The sequence below is a fragment of the Aptenodytes forsteri genome, unplaced genomic scaffold, assembly GCF_000699145.1.
Source record: "Aptenodytes forsteri isolate BGI_AS27 unplaced genomic scaffold, ASM69914v1 Scaffold438, whole genome shotgun sequence".
Classification (NCBI taxonomy): domain Eukaryota; kingdom Metazoa; phylum Chordata; class Aves; order Sphenisciformes; family Spheniscidae; genus Aptenodytes; species Aptenodytes forsteri.
Window position 1 is genome coordinate 568,624 of NW_008795673.1, and position 11,578 is coordinate 580,201.

Genomic DNA, 11,578 nt, shown 5'->3' on the forward strand with positions numbered 1-11,578 from the left:
CGAGGAGGTGCCCGCGCCCAACAGGCGGTTATTCCTGGGTGCCACTAGAAGGCAGGTTACGTCGAAGCAGCCGAACGCTCTCCTACTCGTCGTTTTTCAGAATCCTCCGAACGTAAGACGTGAACAGGGAATAACTGGCGCACGGCCCCCTGCATTTCGGTGCTGTGGGCTTGAACGCGCTGCCTGCCACGTGTGTCCGGCTCGCTCTTTGTTTGGGGTTCTTTTTTCCTACGTTCCTGGCGGTTCGTGAATCGTTCTGTGAAGGTTGACCTCACGGATCATTGTGGCTGACACTTGGCATCGGACTAGAGCGAGGGGAACCCGCATCTGAAGGCCAGGCTGTGCCTCCCCTTGGCTTAGGCTGGAGAGACGGGACGCTTGCTTTGCTAAAGGCTGCGCCCGTCCACGGCTGTGACGTTTCCGCGCTGTAAATTCGTGACAGGGCCCTGGTCTCCGCTACTGCCAAGCTTGCTTTCTTAAGCATTAGGTTCATACAAACATACCGTATCTTTTAGTAATTAAAATTTAACTAAATAAAAAAGAAAAAAATTACGAAGTAATTATTCCCTGAGATTTCTGAAGGAAAGGAAGTTGACTGCCAGGCAACCATAATTAGTTTTTCTTTTAATTAATTCATTTTTAGTTAAGGGTGATTAAAAAAAAACTTTTAAAATAAGAAAACAGGTGGTTATTTTAAATAGAATCTCTGGTGTTTTAATTTTAAAAAACACGCTTGATGACTAATAATTCAGCATTATGGACACATTCAATCTTTCAGTGGTTTGTTTTTTCGAAGCGTTCAAATATATACGATATTTCTAGGACTTGCAATTGTGGCATAAAACACGGGTTTGCATGATGTATAGAAATACAGAATTACCTACCGTTAGTTCTGTATGCCGGGCTCTTCTTACTCCCCAGACAGAGGTTTAATACACAGAAAGCAGTATGAACTTACCAAGAGAAAAGCAGGGAAGGTTAAGGGCTCTGGCACCTTCCCCTAGTTATTACATAAACTTGACCTAGAACTCTCTTCCCAGCTAGAGAAATTCCCACCACCATGTAGAAAAAAGGACAAGATTCAGGCTAATGAGACGACTAAAAGCAGCAGGCAACTTTTCACTCAGCAGGTGGGCAGAAGAAAATGGGGAATATTCTAGAGCCGACCAAATTCCAAAACCCGAAACCCACAATCAAGAAAAAATATGGGGGAAAAAAAGAGACTTGATTCTCCCGTTTGCCTTTCGTTGCCAGGCCTTCTTGGAGGAAGGCAAGTTTCTACACATTCCCAGGTGAGGACAGCGTCACAAACCAGCCCCAGGAGGACACACAGGCACTGCTGAGCTGCACCGGTGACTCCCGACCAGTCCTCGGTGCCGGGCAAGCAAAGCAAGACCCGTCCTCACATCCTCTTTCTCACGGCTGAGTTTCCTCTGGTGTTTGTTGTGCTGTCCCATGTCTGGACATGGGTGCCTAGTGCTCTTCCCGTGTCCGTTTGACTACTGAAGAACTAACATAATTTGCACGTCACAGACTTGCTATCAAGTGCTCTGAATCTGTTTACGTGGATGATTTTTAATAGTACTTAAACAGAAGGAAAAAGCTTCTTCGCACTCCTACTGTTTGACATTTTCCATGCTGCTGTACATTTGCTCAACATCCTCAAGTGAGTAACCTTGGAGAGCAGACTGACAGCCTGCGGCAATGGGCAGCGACAAGAGGACCGGGGACCAGTACAGCGCTCTGGCTGTATTACGCGTACAGAGCGACGTGTTGCAGCGTAAGCAGCTCTGGAACCGGTGCGTAGTATGATCCAGTGCTCTACAGCAGCTAACGATGGCCTTTCCCAGCAGAATGATGCTCCCTACGGACAGAGAACCGTTCTTCAGCCTTCAGGAGCCGCCTGTCCAGGCCTTCCCAGGCGTCAGTGACCACAATGGACACGGCAGCTGGAGAGACATTCGGCCCTCTGTTCTCTAATGTTCTCTGTTTGAGCAGTCCCACAGGCAGCCTGCCGTTCCAGTCTGCACCCCTGCTTGGCAAGGAGAGCTTGACAACTACGCAGCGTGGACTTTAAGGAAACCTAAAGGTAGAGACTGACACACTCTTCACTTCTACCATCTAGGCAAAGACTCCTCAGCTGATGTGAACAGAGCCCCACAAGCTACGTTTCCATAAGCTATTTTATTGAGTTTCCTCTACCTGCCTCAATTTACCCAGAACAGAAACACTTTATTGATTCTTCTGCTGTCCTGAGTTCAGCTCTGTGCGAGCCAGCAGACAGCCAGACAGACAAGGGTATGCTTTATTACCAAAGGGCATAGGAAAAGGTAAACGGTTCCAGTTTTCCTGATCCTTAGAGCATCACCAGAGCAAGCCTGAAGTAGATTCACCCCCGAGAGCACGCTGGTATGCAGGTGGCATTGTAAATTATATCACGTTTCAACAAAAAGGTAGTGAAGGTGCTACCTCAGACAGAGCCACCTTAATCAAGCCCTTGACTTGGAGAACCGTTCTTTGTACGTATGAAAGCCAAACTGCTCATCCCCGTGGATGAAATTCTCTCTCCGTGCAAGAAGCTGGATGAGCCACACATCGCCCCCGGAGCACAGATGGGTATTTCCACCTGACAAGCAGATTAACACCGGTCTGTCTGTGACTCCCCTCACCGCTCCGCTGACTGATGGCAGGAACAGTCGGCCACTAACCAACACAGAGCAGGACAGCTTGTCCGAGTTAATAGCTAGTGTTATTTTTAAAAGGGAGGAAAATAACCATTTTTGCCTAATAACAGCCATTATTTTCTTCCCGTATTTGTTAATTTTGAGTGAGGAAGTTAAGTCCAGTTCTCCACGTTAACAGCTTGACTTTCAGGTTCTCAGATACTGAGATATTTTTTATTTGTTTAAAATAAATGTTTGCAGGGGACTGTGGAAACATCTATATTGGCCTCCAGTTTTCTATTAAATTGATTTTTATATCATTTATAACTGGATTAAAAACAGGTCAAATACCTATTGAGAGCTACTTTCAGTTGCACCCAGGGTGTGCTCTTACCGCTGCACGTGTGCCGCTGGCCCTAATGCAGGGTTATATAAGAATTGTGTTTTCTTTAAAAGAAGAAGAATAATAATTTAAAAACCCAGTTTCACAATATATTCTCAGTTAGGTCATCTGTATTCTGTTCTAACTATTTGTTTATAGATACAATAGTTCAAGTCATCCAGTTAATACAAACTTAACACAAATGCTTAAAAAAGACTCTCTGTATGTCAAAATGACGGATGCTGCTGGCAAACTCACCCAGCAGGTACAGTGAGCCAGGCAGCAAGCGCTGGGCAAGATGTGCATCACCCACCTCAGGAGGGGATAAACTCCATTTACCTTTGTTTTCCCTCAGGGATGACACTGGTACAATACGTCGTTCTAACATGCACGACAATCTTAAACTCAAAAATTGTTCTGTGTTTTTAATTCCTACAGATTTTAATAGCAGCTTATACAGCCCATAACGATATGCCATGACATTACCTCTCAAGTTCCTTAAAATAAACAAACTCAACGGTGCTGCAAAGAAGTTAACGGACAGTATCTTCATTGCTCTATGGATTTAGTGAGGTGTGTTCCCTGCGCCCCCGCCTAAGAAACGGCTCTGCCCCGGGGAGCTGTGTTCGGCCTCCCTGAAGGGCAGCCGAGTCAGCAAAGTGGCAGCGCACAGTTATTTTGCGCTTCTATATGATTTACACGGAGCATCATCTCTCCACGCCCGTTCATGAAGGTGAGGTTTATTTTTTAGACAGGCAGGCTACCACCTTTCCCACCCCAAATCTGACCGATGATTAATAGTCGTTGTAGAATTACTGCATAGTTCAAAAGTTTGTATTTAATTATTTATCTGCTTTTATTTGCCAGGAAATGATGGCTTTGAGCCTGCAATAAACTCAAATGAACTACGCAATTCATTTCCCAATGCTTTTGTGCGGCCACGAGGATTGCAAGAGTTCAAACAGCACATTGGTATTTTTTGAAACCTCTCTCCCTCTTCTCGTGCCATTTTCTGCTACAATCCCTGCAGTACCTTTATAAAGAAAATAAAATAGATGGATAGAGCAAAGCAAGGATTAGAGCAAAATAAGGAACAGAGCAAAATAGACCAAATCAATGAGTCAAATGTGGCACTTCATGGCACAGTTAGGACTTTCCAAAATGTTAGTGTTTATGCTGAGCAAGTAAATAGCCTTTACTTTTTTTTTTTAGCATGAAGCTGTATGTTATCAAAGAGCCCTTCTAACACATTGTGTTGCAAAATAGGCAGATTTAAGACATAATGACAATGCCATTATTCCTCCTAACATGAAAGATGGGGTGTAAGTTCTTCTAAGTTTAATAAGAACATCTGCTGATCTCGTCTCTACGCAACGCTGCTTGTTGTACTTAGCTCTTTGATCCTGTTTTTCTTAGGAATTGAAGAAGTGATGAGAGCATATAACCTTAACACAAAAACCTCCCTTCGTGCAGCGGGCATTCAAGTGACTAGGTTCATTTTACAAACAAGAGTAAGAACCAGCGCTGTGGTTTGAGGAACGCGTCCATTCGTCTGCCTGGTTCCAGTGACTCTGAACACACCGCTATGATCAACAGTCAAAAGTCAGAAGTACATCTACTATGGCATTAACTTGAACTAAAAACAATATACGCAAAGGTAAACCATATAAGTAAGTAACATAGAGACCGTGTGTGTCACACACGGATGAAAAGGAAACACCTGAAGAGTCAACACCTATGCTCCAAGCAGCCTTCATCCTCCACCCTCTTCATGAGAAGTCTCCTATTTAGCACACTGGCACTTCATTTTTAAGTACTTGTAAGTAAGTAGCATACACCATTGACTTCCCGAGAGGTGTCACCACACAGGCTCACGGAGCTCCAAGCCCGTTTAAGGAGTCGCAGGAACCAGGAGCTTTCCACATGCCCAAGGTGACTGAGGTACACGACGTCTTGGCCTTTCAATCCTGACTGGTCTGCGGGAATGCTAGGGGATCATTAGAAAATACGCAATGCGATCTGGATAAGAGAGGTCCATCAATGGAAACAATGCGTGGACACGGAGTGTGGACCATACAAGAGAGGCAGCCATGTGCACTATGGGTGTCGTCCCATACAGTCATATGTAGTTGCTTAGTATAATCTCGCTCTTCTCTCTGCTACCTCCCCTGTCAATATCTGAAAAAGTCAATTTAAGCTGCATCGTCCTTCTGGGCAGAATTACTTGCACTGTTTTTTTTCTTGTAATAAGTACTGCTGGACAGGCACTGAACACTAGCCACCGGTACATGTGTGTTACAGAGAGTTACAGCCAGCTTGGGATTGCTTTTAGGGCTCCTAACAGAACTTTGCTCTTACCCTCATCCCTTGTAAAATGCCACACCAGAAGAACATTGATATACTAACATTTTCAGTATTTGATAAATATGTATGGTACATTGCTATGTCAAAAATTTCCTTCTCATCTGTCAGTCCAACACAACAAAAAGGAATTTGGGCAATACCACGGTGAAAAGAAGCTGCACGGTTACTGCTTCCAGTTCCTAAGACGAAGCCAGAAAAATCATTGACTCTCTAAGCCGCCTACACAGGAAGACACCTAAGACTGCAGAACACAGATTTCAGGACCGAGTCCTCTGTTCTTTTTCCTTCTCTTCCCTGACAACAGCAAAGAGACCGCGTTTGAAACCTTTATTTCTCACGACTCTGCTTAAGCAGTAGGCATCCTGCATTAGAAAGGATTTAGGAAGAATCATCGAGACCTCTTAGTTACAACATACCTACAAAAATAAAAGCAACGGATCTCACTTTGGGTACCAAACTCCAAGGTCGGAAGTTCAGATTCAGATGTCAAAATTCAGTATTCCCAAAACACCAGGTAGCATTCATCTGAAAATATTATTTGTTTGATAATTTAGAATAAAAGAATTATTAGGTAAACATTCAAAATTAGGACTCAGTAAGTTTTGTAGAGCAACTAATTTATATTTAACAACAGATAGTTTAGGCGATAACAGAGTCAGATTGGTGTGAGACCCTGAATTTCCAGATAGGCTCTGAGCACAAGTGTTTTGGCTGAGCACATAATTAGCCAAGGTCCCAATTCTGGGTTTATTGACCTGACTAGCTATTGATTTAAATGAAGGCAGGACCAGCGTGTGATATAATCATTTCCCTATTTAACTGTCGATCTGCTCACTGCTCACATGCTTGTTGAGGAAAAGCACACATTCAAATGAACGTGAGGTCTTTCACCCAGATGCATGTACACATTCCCAAAACTCTGCAAGGGAAGATAAAATTTAAAACATTATTTTAAATCTGAAAAATAAACCAAACATGACATAATTCTACCCATCTCTCATCCTGTATATCATAAATACCAAGATCCTAAGCCGTATTTTAAATTTTTCTTTAAAAAATTAAAACACCACATGCTTTATTGCTTTCAAGAGGAGAATGGGGGATTACCAAATTCATTAGCAGCTAGGAATCAGCATCTTGTTTGTTAGAACTTATGGTACGCTTTTGGTTTTACTTCCTTAGTAGGGATTTGGTCTGTTTTCAAGATATACTGACGACTGATTGTGTAATCAAACAGTAAGTTTGCAAAACGATGTATGTGATAGCCAAAATCACTAAGCTCCACCAAGTGGCATAAGAGAGAAGGTGTTACCATAACGTCCGTGCGTTGGAATGGTTTCAAAGGCGATTGCAATCTCCCTTCAGCCTGCCATAATTAAGTATGCGGCTACTTTTGTTCTCTAACTCATACATGGAAGATGAGCAGGGCATTGGGGGAAAGATGCCCTGCAATATAATTATTATTCATATAATAATAACAATAATAATATATTAATATAATAATAATAATGGTATTCAGCTTGTGATCCTGCAGTACAAGTTTACTCATCCATCCCACTGGTTATGAGGTTAATTGTGCAAGTGTCACACTCCTGCGTAACTATTTGTAGAACCACTGCCTCTACGAACGTACACGTCTGGGACATAAACATCTGGTGTTACCCATTTCTATGCTGGCAGCGTAGCAGCCAGGACATGGATGGTGTTACCAGCACAGAAAACAAAGATGGCTCCTGCCCTGAAAGGTTTCCAGCTGCTAAATTAACCCATATCCCTGTATGAAAACACTAGGAAAAGCAGATAGAATGCCAGAGAAGCTAACAAAGACGACGGCATACCACAAGCGCTAACCGACAGTCCTGATCCTCAAGGGAGGAACACCTTCAGAAGCCCTACTCTGTCCCACAGATTGCCTGTTCCACTCTGGTTTTACTAGACAGGTCTTAAGTTATGATTAGGTTGGGTCCAAAAGCTTGTCTGCTTTCTTCCAGCTGATTCAGCTGATGTGATAAAGGCTATCACCTTCCCCTAGAAAAAAAAAACAAACTCCAAGGAGGTTACTTTTAGGTTCATTTAACAACATGTTTACTATCAGTCCCAACACGGTGTTCTCCCCTCTCAGTGAACCGTTCAGAAGTGCGGTGCTCCCCCAGAACAGAATTTCCTGCGTTCCGCAGGTGCCAGACAGAAAGGCAGATCTCTCTGTTCTCGTTGCCACATGTGAAGAGGCTGAGGCTGAACATACCATGGGAAAGCTCCCGATACCCTGGGACACGTCACATAGTGATATTAGTAATAAAAGTCTGTTAAAACTACCCATAATACTCTTATCAGTAGTGCTTCTTTTTGTTTGTTTGTTTGTTTGTTTGTTTGTTTGTTTGTTTGTTTGTTTGTTTGTTTGTTTGTTTGTTTGTTTGTTTGTTTGTTTGTTTGTTTGTTTGTTTGTTTGTTTGTTTGTTTGTTTGTTTGTTTGTTTGTTTGTTTGTTTGTTTGTTTGTTTGTTTGTTTGTTTGTTTGTTTGTTTGTTTGTTTGTTTGTTTGTTTGTTTGTTTGTTTGTTTGTTTGTTTGTTTGTTTGTTTGTTTGTTTGTTTGTTTGTTTGTTTGTTTGTTTGTTTGTTTGTTTGTTTGTTTGTTTGTTTGTTTGTTTGTTTGTTTGTTTGTTTGTTTGTTTGTTTGTTTGTTTGTTTAAGGCGGCGACCATTACATGTTATAGAACAAGTTTTAAATTCTGAATTGAGCATGGCAAACAAGTCAGATAGACCTTGGTGTGCCCAGGGCACAGGGGGAGAGAGCACACCGGGGGAATAAAAGCAGTAACTTTGGTTTACCGTGCAATTCCCCAGGCGACTGAGCCGGCGCGATGGCGAGCATGGCAGCAGTAAGAGGGAGGTGCTGAAGTTGCCACTGCAACCGTCAGGCATCTCAGCGTGCTGGCTTAACAATCACATCAGTCAGGGAGCGTTAGGGTGGCAGCTACCCTCAAGCCAGGGAGAGAAGGAAGGAAAAACTGAGAAAAAAAACCCAAACAAAGAAAAAAGAGTGAACAAAATGCAGGGTAAAGCACACGAGAAAAATAGGTAATGCCATCTTAAAATATTAGGGTTAGGAACTACTAGAACCAGATTTGGATGTCTCATTTGAGCAGAAAATCCCATAAATGGCTCTACCCTTTTCTGAAGATTTCTCTGCTCAGGAAGCAGGTCTTTAACATCAGAAAAAAATATTAGAAACCTGTTAGAAACCGGCCTCAAGAGATTTGATGCTTGGGGATTTTTAAAGGAGTTTATATGAGCTATCGAGGCTTGTATACAGAACTTGTATAAAATGAGAAAACTGAAAGCCAGAAAGCCTGTGGATGAGAATGCAATAACCTGAAGGAATTTGATTAGCTGTCCTCCTCTCCGGATAGCAGTCTGTTGAATCTTGCCATAAGCCAGTTATCTTCCGCGTTGGGCCAACTAAACCTTTTCCAAGACATATTTCAATTCTTATTCCATATAACATCTTCTCACATCATCTTTGTTTATCAGTCTCTTATTAGTCAGACCAGAATGACTAAAGCTCAGTTAAACCCTGTAAGCTATCTAAAAATAATGTTAGATTTTAATCTTTGCCCAAGACAATGTGAGGTTTTTTTCTCCCTGTCGCATATTACTTGTCTAAGTAACGTCAGGACTGACATTAAAAGAACTTCCCTAGCACAGAGGAAAAGCCATTACTATGTTCCCAAGGTTTAAAGATGAATGCCTTTTAATATAAAAGTTTCCTAGCAACATGTGTTCTTAGCCTAGAATGTATTCCAAAAACGGTGATGCTTTCAGTATTGTGTCTATGCCTCTGTTTGAACTCGTCGCTATGCTCTGTTGTCATCCTTGCCTTCACAACCCAGAGTATCACAGAACAGTCGTCGTCTTTTCCTAGGTTCAGCTTCTCACCGTCTCCCACTTTGGTCTTACACATGTAAATATCTACCCACCCTTGTCTAGTAACGTGTGTTTTCTGCCTTTCTCCATCGTTCTGTGGAAGCATCTCCTTTTTTCTCACTGAATACCAGTCTCCTGAATATTTCTGGATCTCATATTACTTAGACTGTACACGCTCCAAACTAGGGAGCTATTTTATCTGTTTGCAAAGCTGCGGACAGCTTAAGAATGCTCCCGGACCAGCACCGTCACTCATCTGCCTGCAGCACCACGGTTTTGCAGCGTTGCTTATGGCCAGCAAGAGCACCTTCCACAACAGGAGCGACGTCCTGCACAGAGAGAAATAAACACAGAAAAAGTCTTATCAAACCAGATTCTTAATACGCTTGGGGAAGAAGGAAAGGAAAGGAAGATGGGACCAACAGAATTTCCTAGGATGCAATTTCCTCGTGACTGTGAAACGACAGAGAAATTGGTCATGGCCAGGGATGAGCCAAAAAGAAAAAAGATACCGGCTACACATCTGGTTTTTGCTCTTTATTCACCCTATGACAGCGCAAACGTATGTAACACTGTCTTGTGTTGTTGTGTGACACCATGTCTTCACCCATTATCCTGTAGCTCCTTTGAAAGGGAAGCATGATTGAAAGGGTTGTGCCAGGTCACTGAGTCTTGAGGAAAATCTTTTGACGTGTGGGTGCGGAGACGCAGGTCCGTGGCAAACGGTTCTTCTCCTTCCCAGGAGCAGCCCCCATCCGGGCCACCACACCCTCCATCCCAGGCCATTCCCCTGTCACGAGCAGGGCTTTCTAAATGCTGAGAGAAATGACAGGGGAGGGCACGGGTAGGGAGAAGTGATTCTGGGGAATTAGTTAAGGTTGAGAGGAAAAAAATCCCACCCCTGACTATTTCTTGGAGGAATCGGGCCCAAACGCCTGGATTGTAAAGTGCAGACAGATGACTGTCTCCCCGGCAACCTGAAGAAACACTAGAAAGAAAAGTAGCGTGTACTGATCCTCCACTGTGACCAGGGGATGCCAGCAGAAAGAGATGTTTAGGGATCGAATGGAGAGATTACACAGTCTGGGAAAGAGGGGACTCTGCCTCACCCACATCTAGATGCGGCTGGTCCTCAGCAACTGGAGGGTGGACGTCTGGAGCTTAAAATGGAAGTCCAGTCTTCACTGGCTCCCACGGCTCCCAGGAACGCTTGAGGACGTGGGGCATTAAGAGCTGTACAATGTGCGAAGGCCAAATAATCCAGATCCCAAAGGGAAAGTAGCTTGCTCTAAGCACACTAAGCACTCGTGTGGTCTCGGAGGAATAGGAGGGCGGTGGGATTTGGGACAGCTCCTTGCCAAGCCTGTCTTTTCCAGCAGTTGCTTATATGGGAAGAAATATCAGAAAATGGTGCAATTTGCTCTTTGCTTGGGTTTAATCCCATTTAATAGCTATGAGAAACCGCTAACTGCAAGGCTAAACTGGGAGGCAGACTGCTAGCAAACACTCTACAGAGCAGCACACCGGAGTAGTATCTGAGCTCTTTTAGGATCCCTTTCTCACTTATTTACTGTAAAAACATACTAGTGAAGTGAAAACACAAAGTTATGCAAAAGCAGCTGAGATGGCACGCTGTCAGTGTTTTTGTAATTGCTTTATTTGCTTTAATATTTGTAATTGCTTTAATTTGTAATTGCAGTATTTGCTTTAATATATCCCTCATCAGAAGGCCGCAAGGCTGAGTTATAGATGCTTTAAAGGACATTACTCTCAATTTACTCAATTACTTCCCGCGTTGAGAAATTCATCTGTAACGTCACAGAATACCTCTCAATTTCTTCACTTCAACAGAAGAACTGCAGCAGCCCATCCCATTAAATGAAGGTGCCCGATGTTAACTGTGCCAGCCGTGTTTGCTCCGGGGTCTGCTAGGTGCTGCAGAGAATGCAAAGCTGGAAGTTAATCACTCGGGGCACAGGCTTTGGGGTTGCCTTAGGACAGGTAAGAACCCTTCTTTGGGTTTGTCTACCAACCAAGTGGTCCCAATGTTATAGGAGCTATAAAACAGACAGAATATATTCTATACATTAACCTGCTTTCACTAGCAACCACTGCCATCATCCTCATTCGTGTGTTATGGTATCTCATTGCGGAGGAGTCAAAATTGCCTAGACAAATTCCAAAGCACAAACTGTGAGAAGACACATGATCCCACTCCAACTGTCTTGAGAATGCATGCACCTAC